General features: G+C 42.5%; 1 pseudogene; it reads right to left on the reverse strand.

Moving 5' to 3' along the window:
* Positions 1–2,418: 2,418 nt before the first annotated feature.
* Positions 2,419–2,504, reverse strand: LOC136386657 (small nucleolar RNA SNORA27; annotated as a pseudogene).
* Between the last annotated feature and the right edge of the window lie 13,316 nt (positions 2,505–15,820).

A 15,820-nucleotide genomic window follows, 5' to 3' on the forward strand; every position in this document is an offset into this window, starting at 1 on the left:
TTGTAGTAGTGGTTGCTTCTCATATGTGCCTTGACCAGGCAAGGCTGAGGTTCAAACTGGCAACGTCAGCATTCCAAGTCAATGATTTATCCACTATGCCAACACAGATAAGGCTCTTTTTTCTTTAAAAAGTGATTTAAAAAAATACATCCTTATATTTGTATTTGTATATGTTAGAAAGTATCTGGAAGGTTTCACATAATAGTGATTTAAACAGATGCCACAAGTCAGTGGGTTTGTTTGGGCTAAATGGAAAGGTACTTTGAGGTTTCTCTTTATCCAATTCTGTACTCTTTAAATTTTTATGACAGTATTACTTTAATAATAATAATAATAATAATAATAATAATAATAAAACACCAATGAAAACAGAAAAGAAGAGAAAGCTATTGTTAACACCCAAGCCAGCCCTATCAACCCCTGCCAGCACCTGCTGCTGCTGGCTAAGCCCAGCTCAGCAAGCTATGCTGAGGCCTCTGCTGACTCCACAGCAGCCCACTCAAGTCATGCCAGATCTCTTTTGGCCGAGGAGTTTTGGAACTTTGGAGCCAGGACCACTAGTTGGGTTGCCTAGGAGGGAGCTCCTCCTGTTTCTGGGTGCTCTCTTGAGCCAAGAGTAATGTGTCACCTCCACAAGCCTACAGTTGTGAGCTCCCCCACCCTCTGTGCTGGAAAGAGAGGTTAACCCCCAAAGGGCTCAGAGAGAAGCCATTAACACAGCCAAAGGGCTGACTGACTGTCAGAGGTGGCAAACTCCAATAATAAATCCATGTCTCTAACAATGCACTTTGAAGTCTGTAAAGGTAAGAACTAAGAAGAAATCAGTCTGCAAAATCAGAAAAGATAAGATGGTGAACATTAACTCATGTATGATATACTTGTATGGCAGAATCTGTGGTCACCTTGAATTGAGAAAGAATTAATTTGATCTAAAACAAAACTTCACACAGCAGAGACTGGATGCATATGGAACTGTCTATAATTTTACTTTTCTTGAAGGCTACCTTTCTCGAAGGTGAGCTTTTTCCTCACTGTAGCCTCTTTGAGTTATCAGCGACTGCCACATCAACATATGTGTTCCCTCATGGAGTACATCATGTGTTTGTCATGTGGTTTTCCTCTGTCTCCTCCACAGACCATGACCTCTAGAAGGCAGAAACCAGCTTTCATTCCTTCTCTGCTCCTTTATAACAGGCATGGGTCCTGGCCTCAGTAAATGTTGGAGTAATGAAATGGGATCATCTTCAGTATACAAAAAAAGTGGAGATGACATTATGTAAATGCCCAGTTTTCAAAATTAAAGGTAGAGGGTGACAGCTGGGTTTCCCCTTGCATCACTGTCCAATCTGCAGTGGCCCAGCATGTCCATCAAGCAGGTGGCACACAGGGCTCAGCTCACACTGGTGAGTTTTAGGCTAAGGCAACCTCTGTGTACAAGTGGGTCCTTCCTTAAGAAGTAACTTAGAAGTGACAATTCCTTGAATATATACTTTCTCTTTAATAAAACAACCACACAAAACAAAAACTGAAACCTGGTGGTGGGACTTCATAGCACGCAACCCGATCATACTGTAAGTGGCAGGAGAGGTAGCCTTTAGTTGTCCTTGTATGATTATTGCATTTGGCTACTTTTTTTTTATGTGAGAGTAGAGGAGATACAGAGATAAACTCCTGCACATGCCATGACTGGGATCCATCCAGAAACCTCCGTCTGGGGCCAATACACTGCCCATTTGGGGTGGCTTGCAACCAAGCTATTTTTAGCACCTGAAGCAGAGGCTTCATGGAACCATCCTTAGCACCCAAGGCCAACGTGCTCCAATTAATTGAGCCAGGGTCATGGGAGGGGAAGAGAGAGAAAGAGAAAGAGGAGGGGAAAGGGGGAGAAGCAGATGGTTGCTTCTCCCCTGTGCCCTGACCAGGAATTGAACCCGAGACTTCCACATGCTAGGTCAACACTCTACTGCTGAACCCACCAGCCAGGGCTGCATTTGGTTACTCTTAAAATTTGTGTGACAGTAATATTTATTCACAAGTAGAAGCCTTGTAAATACATGGTGTTTTCTTTTTCAATTTATTTCCTCTGACAGGATACAAGACAAACACTTAGTTTGCTTGAGTCTTATTAAATTAAATTAATTAATTAACTAATTAATTTTTGATGAGAAACACCAACTCATAGTTGTATCACGTTAATTGTTCATTCATTGCTCCTTGATTAGGGAACTCAAGCTGAGCCAGTGAATCCTTGTTCAAGCCAGAGACCTTGGGATCACATTGGTGGTCCTGTGCTCAAGCTGTCAACCTTGTGCTCAAGCTGAGAAACCTACGCTCAGGCTGACGACCTTGGGGTTTTGAATGGGGACCTCAGCATCCCAAGTTGACAGTCTATCCACTGTTCTATCACTGGTCAGGCCAGTTTGTTTAATTTTTAGATATTTATTTTCCCCCACTTGAATTACCAATAAAGACATAAGTCCAATTGATAAAGTGAAAAGGTGGTAACATGGGGTGTTTTAAAAACAGGTTAAATTGTGCTTTTTAATTTTATATTTTAAAAGTCAAAATTATTGCCTGACCAGGTAGTGGCACAGTGGATAGAATATCAGCCTAGGACACTGAGGACCTAGGTTCAAAACCCTCAGGTTGCTGGTTTGAGCATGGGCTCATTCCACTTGAGTGCGGAGTCACCGGCTTAAGCATGGAATTATAGACATGGCCCCATGGTCACTGGCTTGAGCCCAAGGATGCTGGCTTGAGCAAGGGGTCACTGGCTTGGCTGGAACCACTGCCCTCCCATCCCCCCAGTCAAAACATATATGAGAAAGCAATCAATGAACAAAACAAACAAGGTGCCACAACTATGAGTTGGTGCTTCTCATCTCTCTTCCTTCCTGTCTGTCTGACCTTGTCTATCCTTCTTTCTCTTTTTCTCTCTCTCTTTCTCACTAAAAAAAAAAAATAAAAGTAAAAATTATCAAAATTATAAAAATTTGTATGAGCTTGGCTGGTGGTGGCAAAGTGGATAGAACATCGACCTGGGACGCTGAGGTAGTGGTGGGGTTCAAATAATTTAACAACCAGTTCTCTGCCCTAATGACTATGTTAAGTACAAAAAAATGATATACCAAAAGATAGTTTATTATTTCACGCATTTAATACTTAAGTAAGAACAATAAAAGAGGTACACAAAACTAGATTATGTTATAAACAAGTTTTAAAATATTAATGAAAAAATATTAAGTAATACCTGACAAAAAAACAATAAAACTTTTATTTAAGATATTTCCAATGACAGCTTGTCATCCCCTGGTTGTTTGGCACTTTTTCTCTTTAAGTTATATGTTTGTTTACTGAAGTACAAACACAAGGGAAGTATAATGTAGTATTTCATCAAAGGTATAATGAGTTTTATGAAATGAATAAAGAAGTATTACAAGCATAATTCTGTCAATTTTTTTTCACCTATGGATGGAATGAACATTAGTACCAGTGCTTAGAATACACTGTTGCACAGATGAACGTTCAAAAAGAGTAAGGAATGTAAATTTGTGATTTCTACATTGGGCAGCTGCCCAGGCGACAACTTTAAGGAGAACCCTGATTACAAGTATCATTTTAACAACTGGTTCACCAAACTCAACAAAATATTAGTTATTGGTTCTGCCAAACCAGTGTGAACTGGCTGAATCCTACCACTGCACTGAGATCCCAGATTTGAAACCTTGAGGTCACAAGCTTGAGCATGGGTTTAACCAGCTTGAATGTGGGCTCACCAACTTGAACTTTGGGTTGCTGGCTTGAGCATGGGCTTATTGACATGATCCCATGGTCGCTAGTTTGAGACCGTGGTTGTTGGCTTGAGCAAGAGGTCGAGGACTCAGCTTGAGCCCCTCCCCCATCAAGGCATTTATGAGAAGCAGTCAGTAAACAACTAAAGTGAAGCAACTATGAGCTGATGTTTCTCATCTCTCTCCTTTCCTGTCTTTGCCTCTGTTTCTGTCTCTGTCTCTCTTTCAAGAAAGGAAAATTATATAAAGTCACCTCAGAAAGTGTTCCTTGAACCCCAGACCATGCCTCTGTCCTTGTGATACAAGACAGAGGGAAATGATGCCTGGAGGCAGGCTTCAGGTAGTCCACGTACATGTCCCAAGTGCCTTTTTTGTGCCAGGCCTAGGTGGATCTATCTGTCTGGTAAGGGAAACAAAAATGCCCCAAAGGCTTAACAAGTCACTGATTCCTGAGGGAAACACTGATTTCAGAGGGAAGAGGAGCCACTGGGATGGGATGGGAGCCAGTAAGGAGAGGGTAGAGATACATTGAGGGGAAATATGAAAGAGATGGTCCTGAGAAGAGTGGACTGGAAAGGAGCCTGGGTATGGCAGACACTGTACTCATTTAGAGGGGATTTCTACGCTTCCTTGAGCTTCGGGTCTAAAGGGAGGAAGAGGCGGAGGTGGAAGACAAAATCATGCTGTTCTCGGGTGGCTGAGAGCTCATTCAGGTCACAGGTTTTGGCCCCTGGCTGTGGCCACAGGGAATGTGAATTGCTCTGTCAACAACTGCAAAAAGGAAGAAGAGGCAAGAGAGAAGAAGGGAAGAAATCCAGATAATGGCTCTTTGTAGCTTATTCCTACATGTAAAAGTTGGACTCACAGTCTTTTTCAAGATGAATGTTTTTATTCCTGTTGGGCAGATAAAATATATTATGCTCACTTTGTTAAAGACGGTGCTGCCCACGAGGAGGCCGTCGCCCAGGTGATATTAATGTGTGTCTCTGTGGGCAGGTAGAATCCTTGTAGCCTGGGGCTTGGTTTGGGGATTAGGCCTTTTCCACCCGTTTTGATGTGGGGCGGCACAATCCAATCATGCCTCAGAGAAGTGTCTTTGTATTAGAGACTTCCCTGTTTTTGTATATTGGATTAAAGGTTTGGATTTCTACACTATAAAATAGGAGTAGAACGGGAGCTTGCTCTCTTGGTTCCTGAGATTATCATTAGAGGAGAGAGCAGAGCAGAGAGCAGAAAGAGGCCATGTGGCCAGGAGAAGCAGCCAAGATGGCGGAGTGCTGAGTGAGAGGCCAGTTTGTGCAGTTTGACGCTGGAGAAGGAAGTAGATGGGGAACAGAGGTGAATAAGTCTGGTGAGCTAGAAACCTTTGATTCTAGGAAACTCGGATAAGTCAGTGGCTTAGTGAGCACTGAATGTGAGTGGGTTTTGGAGCCCAGTGTGTGTTTTTGCTTGCCCGCCAGGTGCAAGCTAGAATGAAAGAAAATGGCCTATCAGTTTTTGGCTCCATTGTTTCTTTACCGACTGTCCGAATCCAATGCGAACCTGCATGGGCCAGGAGGCTGCTGTGATGGTGGCCCTGGCCCTGGCTTCTGGCTTTACAATTCCTTTATTATATTTCTGCAGGAAAAAGGCAGGGAGGGTGGTAGAGATGGTTAACATGTGCTTTAAAATAGATATAAGAATCCCAAATACTATAAACCAACCCTAAAATGGGGGAGCAGCTTTTGATCCATGAGCTTGGGAAGGAAAGGAAGGAGTCAGGAAAATGGTGTGAGTGGAAGCCCCTCCTTATAAAGTCAAGACTCTGCATCAAGCTAAGTAAATGGGAAGTCTGTCCATCTATTAGCTTGTCTTGTGGCCACTTTGATATAGGTTTCTTGCATCAACAGAAATGTTTCTATGTGGCTGGGATATACTTTCATTTCCGTTTTCCCTGGCCTCCACTCCCAGCTTCTACCAGCTCTTTTTTCCCTATTTGAAGGGGTTAAAATGCTTGACCCATCCATAGAGAGAACAGGTGCTCAGTGTCCATTAGAACAAGGAATGGGAAAGAGAGAGGGGGGTCACCTGCTTCTTTTACTTGCACAAATGTTTCAATCAGAAATTTGAGAAGCCATGAGAAATAACTGAGGAAGGGGATGGGATAGTATAAGGCTGGTCATCAAGGCCATGCAGGTTCCCATTGGATTTGGGCAGACGGTAAAGGAACTGTGGAGCAGGAGGATGGTGGGCCATTCTGTTAATTAGAGTCTCACCATGTCAGATGAGCAAGCAAGCAGGGAAAAACTGCTTCTCCCTCTCTCTCAGGACTCACAAGCCAAAACAGGCTGAGGGGAGGGGAAACCTCTTCTTGGGCAAACAATAGCAAACAATGGACCTTCCCAAAGGCAGCAGGCAATCCACAATTTACAATCTTCAGCCCTGAGGGCAAGCAAGCGCAGCCTTACACAGATTACACACACATGGTGCTGCCCCATGCCCATGCACCAATCAGGCAAAGTGCAAGAGAGCAAGCCTAACACACTTGTAACACACTGTTTGCCCAACAGGTAGGATTATAGTCTGAGAGGCAGGTAATAAAATTGGTTTGGGAGATAGTGAGACTGAGGAGTCTGTGTAACAACCAAGTTGAGAAGATGAGATGATAACAGTATTTTGGGGAGATGGGGGTCAGAGGGACTGTCCAGGACAGAGGCCAAGTGTGTCAGGGCAGAGGCAGCTTTCAATGGTCTCTGAAGGCCACAGAGGGCATGGTCTCACCTAGGTCATATGGGAAGGGTATGTGTATATTAAATGATAAGGAAGGCCTGAGAAGAGCTCTGTCCTGCTCCATAAGGAAAGAACTTGTGAAGAAAGGGTCAGAGATCAGGCAATAGCAGTTACATTTGTAAAGACTCACCTGGTTGCAAGGAGCAGAAACTTATTAAACCAACCTGAGCAGGGAGGGCGTCAACATGGCAGCGGGGAAATGGGATACTCACTGATGAATTGCTTGCTCCCAAAATGGTACCAGAAGCCATTACAAACAATTTTTCCCCACTAAGAGCCAGGTGCTTCTTTAACCCCTGGCTGAAAACTTGAGGCATTAAGTGCTCTTATAGTCTAAAGACAACCGCAACTGTTGCAGCCAGATACCTTCCACCAGGGTGCACAAAAGTTGGTAATACAGGCTTCAAAGCAGCTCTATGAGGCAAATACTATGATTATTCCCATTTAACAGCTGAGGAGACCAACGCCCACAGTCACAGAGCTAGCAAAGTGGTGGATTTGAGCCTGACTCTTATTCCAGAACCTGGACTCATTACTTCCATGTTTGTTACCTCACTGGGTTCAAATTGCTCAATTAGCCAGTTACATGTGGAGTCAGGAACCTGGGGACATTTGTGAGAACCATGCTAGTGATATTAATAGTAAGGTTACTGAAGGGTTGCTATGTGCCAAGCACAATGCTAAGTGCCTCAGTAGTAGTGAGTACCCTGGGAAATCCTCTTGGGGGCTTGCCTACCACCACTTTTTTTGAGGAGGAGGAGGAGGAAAGATGAGAAGTATCAACTCATAGTTGCTTCACTTCAGTTGTTCATTGATTGCTTCTCATATGTGCCTTGACCGGGGGGGGCTCCAGCTGAGCCAGTGACCCCTTGCTGAAGCCAGTAACCTTGGGCTCAAGCCAGTGACCTTTGGGCTCAAGCCAGTGACATGATCCCATGCTCAAGCCAATGAGCTCATATTCAAGCTGGCAAGCATGCACTCAAGCCGACAAGCCTGTGCTCCAGCCAGGGACCTTGGGGTTTCAAACCTGGGACTTCAGTGTTCTGGGTCAACACTATCCACTGGCTTGGCCCTCATTTTTTTCTACCACTTCATTAGATTTTTCAGGGGAGTAATGCAGGAGAGTCTTTCTTCCTTCAGTAAAAATTAAATTAGAATCCTGCAGGCTTTAAATATGAGATGCTAATGCAACCTGCTGTTTGTGCCAGTGTTTAAACATCTGTGCAAGATGCCACATTTGAAAAAGAAGCATGTGATTGGCTTTTATTAGGATATTTCTAAACAGATCAGGGAATGACTTGCATTTGGGAAGCTTGACCTTGAATATCTGACTACTTACAAAGAGAGTGAGGACTATACCTCGCCAGCCCTTCCAAGAAATGCTGCATAACTGTCTGTCTTTGGGAAGGGGGCAGAGGCAGATGGAGGCTCAGCCCCAGCTGAACCCCCTAGCAGAAGCGTTGCTTCTTCTGGGAATGAGCAAGGCAGAGCTGGTCCCTTGAACCCCTATCTGCCAAAGGAAATCCACCTTCATTCGCTCCAGGTCATGAGCACATTTGGGGCCATGCCTGGAAGGCAGAAAAGCAGTGACCCTTTCTTCCCCTATAGGCCAAAATGCTACAGTGGTCAAGATGAGGACACTGAAGCTTAGAGCCATGAGGCAATTTACCCAAGGTGACAATGCTGAGGAGTGGCTGAGCTGGGACAGAAGTCCCAGGCAGCCAGAGCCCTTCAGGAAAGTGACTAACTTGTCCCAGGAGACACAGCTACCTGGCTCTGAAAGCCCTAAAAGGCAAAAGAGGCTGGGATGACCTTTGAAACATACTCATGCTTAGGCTCCTCCTGAAGAACTCTTAATTCTCGGCTTAGAAATGAGGTCTAACAAGTCACATCTTTAACAGATGTCATTGGAGACTCAGGTATGCTGCACAGATTGAGAATTGTGACTCCCTAGCGAGGTGAAGATTTTCAGGGGAGTAATGCAAAAGTGGAGCCAAAGAAGTTGTGAAACCAAGAACCTTCCTCAACTCAGATTCTTTGCCTTGGTTCCTGTGGCGTGAAGGTGTCAAAGATACCAAGGATATGAAGGTTCTTAGGTTTCATTTCTTTAACCCTGCCAATAAGTCTGTTTCAGGGCTTGCAGCAAATGACTGATCGCAAAGGAATGTCTGATGTCACAAGCCAAGAAGTCCTGGCAAACTTCCATAAAAGAGGCTCCTTGGTCCAGCAACCAATGGGCTAATGCCCCACGACCCATCTCACTCCCCCTCACAAAGACCCTTAAAACCCAGTCCCAGGCTGTGCCTGGCGCACGACTCTTTCTTAGGAGTCAGCCCGGCAGGGTTCCTTTCTTCCTTTCAATAAAGCCTGTTACTCTGGTCTTTTCAGACTCCCATGGATTCTAACAAAGGTAATTGAAGGATGGAATATGCATACTGATTTTAAATGCATTTCATTAGAAAGTTTAATTGGTGTGCTACTGTTCTCAAATTGAATTTCATCATTTACATTAATACCATTAGCCTTGCAAGACATGATTTATAGTTGCACCCCTGCACCAATACCCTCAGCCTAATATAAGATCCTTTGTTTACGGTCACTTGGCTAATATTTTGTTGAGTTTTATTATTTTGCTTTGTTTTGTTTCTTTTTACATTTATGCTCATCAGTGGGATTGGTCTGTCATTTTCTTTTTCTATTCTGTGCCTATTAGGGAGCCTTCCTTTTATTCCTAATCTCTAGAGTATTTTTGTTAAGAGTGGAAACCTTTCCTTGAATGGTTGCTGGAATTCACTACCGAAACCATCTGAGCCTGGATGTTTTGTTTGTGGGGAGTTGTATCAGTCAGAGTTCAAGCAGAGAGACAGAATCAGTAAAGAAGGTAGATAAAGAGATTTATTGCCAGGAATTGGCATACATGATGGTGGGGCCTGGCTAGGAAGCTCAAAATCTGTAGCACTGGCCATGAGGAAGGGCAGGCTGGAACCCTCTGGCTGGAGCTGAAGCTGCTGCCACAGGATGAATTTCTTCATCAAGAAAGCCTCAGTTTTGCTCTTAAGTCCTTTCAAAGAATTGAATGAGGCACATCTAGATCATCCAGGATAATCTCCCTTAAAGTCAATTGATTATGGTCTTTAATCACATCGATAAAATACCTTCACAGCAACACCTAGAGGTGTTTGATAGAGTAACTGGCAACTGTATCCTAGTCACATTGACATATAAAATTGACCATCATGAGGTGTGTGTGTATGGGGGTGGACTTTTAATTGCTCTTTGAATTTTTTCCAATTTTTTTTTTTTTTACAGAGACAGAGAGAGAGTCAAAGAGAAGGATAGATAAGGACAGACAGATAGGAACGGAGAGAGATGAGAAGCATCAATCATCAGTTTTTCATTGCAACACCTTAGTTGTTCATTGATTGCTTTCTCATACGTGCCTTGACCGTGGGCCTTCAGCAGACTGAGTAACCCCTTGCTTGAGCAGCGACCTTGTGTCCAAGCTGGTGAGCTTTGCTCAAATCAGATGAACCCGTGCTCAAGCTGGCGATATTGGGGTCTCAAACCTGGGTCTTCCACATCCCAGTCCAACGCTCTATCCACTGTGCCACTGCCTGATCAGCTCATTGAATTTTTAAAGGGTTCTTGTTGAAGAATAAATTTTGATTTTGTCAACCCTCTGTATTGTATTTTTTCTTTTTCATTAATTTCTGTCTTTACCTTCATTAATTCATTCTTTCTTTAGGTTTATTGTTTTGTTTTTCCTAATTTCTTGACAGAGATACTTAACTCATTAATCTTAGCCTATTCTTTTTTTCAACCACGTATCTTAATGGCTAAATTTTCCCTCTAAGCATGATCTTGACTGTGTCCCATAAATTTTGATATGCTGTATTTTTCTTATTAAAACATTCCAAATATTTTCAACTTTTTGTTATAATTTTTGACTTATAGGTTATTTAGAATCATGTTGCTTAATTTCCAAACATGCCAAGATTTTCCAGCTATCTTTTTATTATCCATTTGTAGCTTAATTTCATTGTTATCAGAGGATATCCTCTATATGATTTCAGTTCTGTTTCCTGTCGATACTTTAACGGTGTTTGGGAGACACCTGCCACAGGTGAGCCTAGAAAGGTGGGTGAGAGCTGAACTGGGAGGATGCTGAATGTCTTCCTACAGAGTGAGAACATATCATTAGAAGTAGATAATGCCTGCCCATTAGTTTCTCGCGTGTTATTTACACCATTTTTTTTGCCATGTCCAAGTACCACATGTACAATTGCCAGTATTTACTTAAAATGTGTTATTTAAATGAACTAACTTCTAAAACTTTAAGTATTTTCACATAAAAGGTAAACTTTATATTATTATTGTAAATTAAAAACTAGTGTTTGTCATAGAAGGTAGTCATTAAAAGAAACACTATAATAAAAAGGAAATATAATAATATAACCTATTATCTAAAATATTGTTACCTGATGAATACTTTAAAGCTGAGGCCTGCTCTTTTATTGTTAAAATAGAAGCTTTACAAGCAAATATTTGAGAATCTAATGCAAGTACCACAATGCAAGACAGTAGAAAAATGATGGACTTTCCAACAAAAATCTGTAACGTGACACTAAAAATACTCTTCTTATCAATTTGCAAATATAATTGAAAAAATAATAAATGGATGCCAAATCTAAGGAAAGAAGCAAATTTTATGCAAATTATTTTTATGGTTTTGAAGTATCATCTGAAGATAGCTTATTAGTTGTAAGGGGGAAAAATCTAACTATATAGGGAAGAAATTGGCTATCACTTTGAGCAATCAAAATTAATATCTAGATGACACCCTTACAAGAACATATTAATTAATTAGGTATCCATATAAAAATAATTCTATGGATCCCTACATTTTACAGCATATTAAAAAATTAGTTCCAGACTGGCCAGACAGATCTATATGTAAAAGGTCAAGCAACAAAGTTTTAAAAAAATTTATTGATTGATTTTAGAAAGAGGGGCAAAGGGAGAGAGACACATATGTTGATTTGCTGTTCCATGTATTCATATGTTCATTAGTCAATTCCTGTGTGTTCCCTGATGGGAGTTTGAACCCACAACCTTGGTACATTGGGTCAATGCTCCAACCAACTGAGCTACTCAGCCGGGCTCAACAAAGCTTTTAAAAGAAAAATATAGATTCTTCATATGAGTGAAGTCTAATGATATTTTTCTTTCTCTGCCTGGCTTATTTTGCTTAGCATAATAGACTCCATGTCCCTCCATGTTGCCGCAAAGGGTAAGATTTCCTTCTTTTTCACAGCTGCATAGTATTCCATTGTGTATATGTACCACAGCTTTTTTATCCACTCATCTACTGATGGACGCTTGGGCTGTTTCCAGATCTTGGCTATTGTAAACAATGCTACAATAAAGATGAGGGTGCTTTTCTTTTTTTGAATCAGTGATTTATTACTCTTAGGATATATTCTCAGAAGTGGGATAGTTGGGTCAAAAGGCAGTTCTATTTTTAATTTTTTGAGGAATCTCCATATTGTTTTCCACAGTGGCTGCACCAGTTTGCATTCCCACCAGCAGTGCAAGAGGGTTCCCTTTTCTCCAAACGCTCGCCAGCACTTGTTATATGTTGTTTTGCTGATGAGCGCCATTCTGACAGGTGTGAGGTGTTATCTCATTGTGGTTTTAATTTGCATTTCTCTAATTATTAGTGATGTTGAAAATTTTTTCAGGAACAGAAGAGAGGCAGAGAAAGGGTCAAAGAGCCCAGAGGAAAAGGGGAAGAGAGAAGGGATCAAAGAAAAGAAAGACAGTGAAAGTATGTAAACATAACACAGAGAGATAGAAAGCAGGATAGTGAATTATGGAGGAAAAGGAGGAAGGCAGTGGGGGGAGGGGCTAAGGGGATATCAAGGAGAACAAGGTGGGGAGGGAGGGAGATATATTCGGGAGTACACTTATAACTATGTAAACACAACAAATTAAAATAAAAAAGAAAAATATAGAAGAATATCTTTATACACTTGGAGTACTCAAAGATTTCTTAAACATGACATAAAAAGTAGTAAGTATAAAATAAAAATTTGATAAATTGAACTACATGAAAATGAAGAGCTTGTGTTAATCAAAACACAATGTTAAGAAAATGAAAGGCTACCCCAAATATGGGAGGAAATCTTCACAATACAGAATTCTTTCTTTCTTTCTTTCTTTCTTTCTTTCTTTCTTTCTTTCTTTCTTTCTTTCTTTCTTTCTTTCTTTCTTTCATTCTTTCTTTCTTTCTAATTAAGTAAGAGGTGGGGAAGCAAGGAGGCATAGACTGGGATCCACCCTGCAAGACCTCTATGGAGTGATGCTCTGCCCATCTGGGGCCACTGCTCCATTGCTCAGCAACTGTGCTATTTCAGCACCTGAGGTGAGGCCACAGAGCCATCCTCAGCACCGGGTGCCACCTTGCTCGAATCATTCCAGCCATGACTGCAGAAGTGAGTGAGAGAGAGAGAAAGAGAGAGAGAAGGAGAAAGGGGAGGGTGGAGAATCAGATGGTCACTTCTCCTGTGTGCCCTGACTGGGAATCAAACCTGGGACTTATATATGCCAAGTTGACACTCTACCACTGAACCAACCAGCCAGGGAAGACCTTCTCTATTAAAATGGAATATACAGTGTTTTGTCACCCAGCAATCTCATTTTCAGGTATTGTTATGAGTTGAAGTTTGTCCCCTCCAAAATTCATATATTGAGTCTTCACCCATATTGTACCTCAAAAAGTGACTGTATTTGGAGATAAGGGCTTTACAAAGGTATTTAAGGTAAAATGAATTCACTGGAGTGGGCTTACTTCAATACGACTTTGTATAAGAAGAGATCAGGGCACAGACAATCCAGAGTGGGAAGACCATGTGAGGACATAGAGAGGAGATGACTATCAACAATCTAAGGGGAGAGGCCTTAAAAGGGAACTGAACCTGCCAACACCTTGATTTTCAGACTTCTAACCTCCAGAACAGCCACGCAAAACTTGGTAGTTTGTCATGGCAGCCCAAACAAACTCACACAGGTATACACTCGCACAACTGCATGTATATGTTCAACAAAGGCATACACAAGAATACACATAGCAACATTATTTATAATAGCGCAAAGTAGCCCTAATGCCTGTCAGAGTAGAAAGAACAAGTAAGTTGTGGTGTCTCGAGGTTATAATACTCCATAGCAGGAAGAATGAACTACAGTTGCAAGCATATGGATGAGGCCTTAACCCTTAATGTTGATAGAGAGAAGCCAGATGTATAAGAGCACACACTATATAATTCCATTTATGTAAAATATGAAAGTGAGCAAACCTAATCTCTGCTGCTAGATGTCAAGATAGTGATTACTCTTGGGGAGGTAGCGTTTAGGAGGGGACCTAGCCAGGAGGATTCTGCAGTGCTTTTACACAGATATGTCTTCTTTGTGAGTTGCCATCAAGCTTCACACTTATGTACGATATAGACATTTTTTTAGTGTCTATTTTGCTTTAAACACACAAAAGAGCACCAAATTCAGAGTTTTAAAAAATTATTTATTTTTAGAGAAGAGAGAGAGCGAGAGAGAGAGAGAGAGAGAGAGAGAGAAGGGGGGAGTAAGAAGCATCAAATCCCATATGTGTGTGCCTTGACCAGGCAAGCCCAGGTTTCGAACCAGCGACCTCAGCATTTAGGTCAATACTTTATCCACTGCACCACCAAAGGTCAGGCAAGTTTTTTTTTCCATGATCTGAAAATTTGGAAGAAAATTAAGCAGAGATGATCTTCCTTTCTTTGTTATTAGACAGCGATTCTCTTTGTACCACTTATGGTGTTCTAGGCCACCTGCTGGGAGAGACAGATGAGGGCAAGAGAAAAGCCTGCTTGGTGCTCAGATGCCCTGGCTGTTGGGTAGAAGATGAAGGAAAGCCTGAATGGAGTCAGGAAGACCTGGTACAGGGCTGTGGCTGTCATCTAGGTTCATCTACAGCAGAGTTGAAGGCAGGACTCCAACCCTGGTTCCCTGACTCTACACCATAGCTTGTGAACTGTCTAGCTACTAGGGACTCTGGTTCAGTCAGGACAGCCCCAACCCTAACCCTCCCAGCCATGACCTGCAAACGTTGGTCTGAATCTCTCCTCACTCTGACGTGGGACAGGCTCCTGCCTCCAGGCTTTGTAAGCAGTTACTTGCCCAGTTCAAGGCCTGCTCACCTGCAGGGGTCCTGAACATGAAAGGCAGAAGAATTCTTCTGGGTTCTGCAAGACAAGAAGTGCACAGGCCCTGAGGTTCACAGAGCCCTAGAGGGTCATTATATGGAATATCTGAAGATATATTTGAGTGTTTCAGTGGTGTGACACAATGCAGAAGTATGTGGTACTCACACACACACACACACACACACACACGTTTGGATCACAGAAACCATTTGGGTTGTATGTGCTTGATTGGCTAAGAGTACGCCACAGCTGGCCATTCGGAAGCCTGTGGAACTGAGGGAGGTAGGGGACCTCCCTGACCAGTGTTCCATGGGATGGTTGTGAAAGGTACAACATGTTACCACAAGATGAGGCTCATAGCCCAGCAGTCACCAGACTTTGTTTGTAGCTAGATCTGGGCACAGAATGGAGATGATGTCACTAGAGCTTCATCATGTTATTTCATCCAATTAACCAAGAGTTAATTACTATGTCCATAGTGCTTTGAAACCAAGGGGCTCTGTTTATTCATGACTGGGTGGAAGCAGCATGCCAGGAAAGGCAGAGCAGGAACACCGACATTGGAATGGGAAGATGGCCAAGCCTCCGCCTCTGACTTGCTCTGAGCCTACTAGGAGATGCTTGTGAAAGTGTGTCAGAGAGTCCCAGGGCTGCCATAATAGAGCACCGTACATTGGGGGCCTAAAACAACAGACGTCTAGCCTTTCCCAGTTATGTTGTGGAGGCCTGAAGTCTGAAATCAAGGTGTCAGCAGGGCCATTACTTAAGAAGCCTCTAAGTGAGGATCCTTTTGGCCTCCTACAGCTTCTAGTGGCCCCAGGCATTCCTTGGTTCATGGTCGTATCACTTCATCTGTGCCTCTGCCTCCATATGGTTTCTCCCTTGTCTTTATCTCTGTGTTCTCTTCTCAGAAGGCCACGATCAGTTTGCATTAAGGCCCACCCGAATGATCTCATCTTAACTTGATTACGCCTGCAAAGATCCCATTTCCAAAAGGTTCCGCGGGTAAGGACTTAAACA

Source organism: Saccopteryx leptura, chromosome X, assembly GCF_036850995.1.
Source record: "Saccopteryx leptura isolate mSacLep1 chromosome X, mSacLep1_pri_phased_curated, whole genome shotgun sequence".
Classification (NCBI taxonomy): Eukaryota; Metazoa; Chordata; class Mammalia; order Chiroptera; family Emballonuridae; genus Saccopteryx; species Saccopteryx leptura.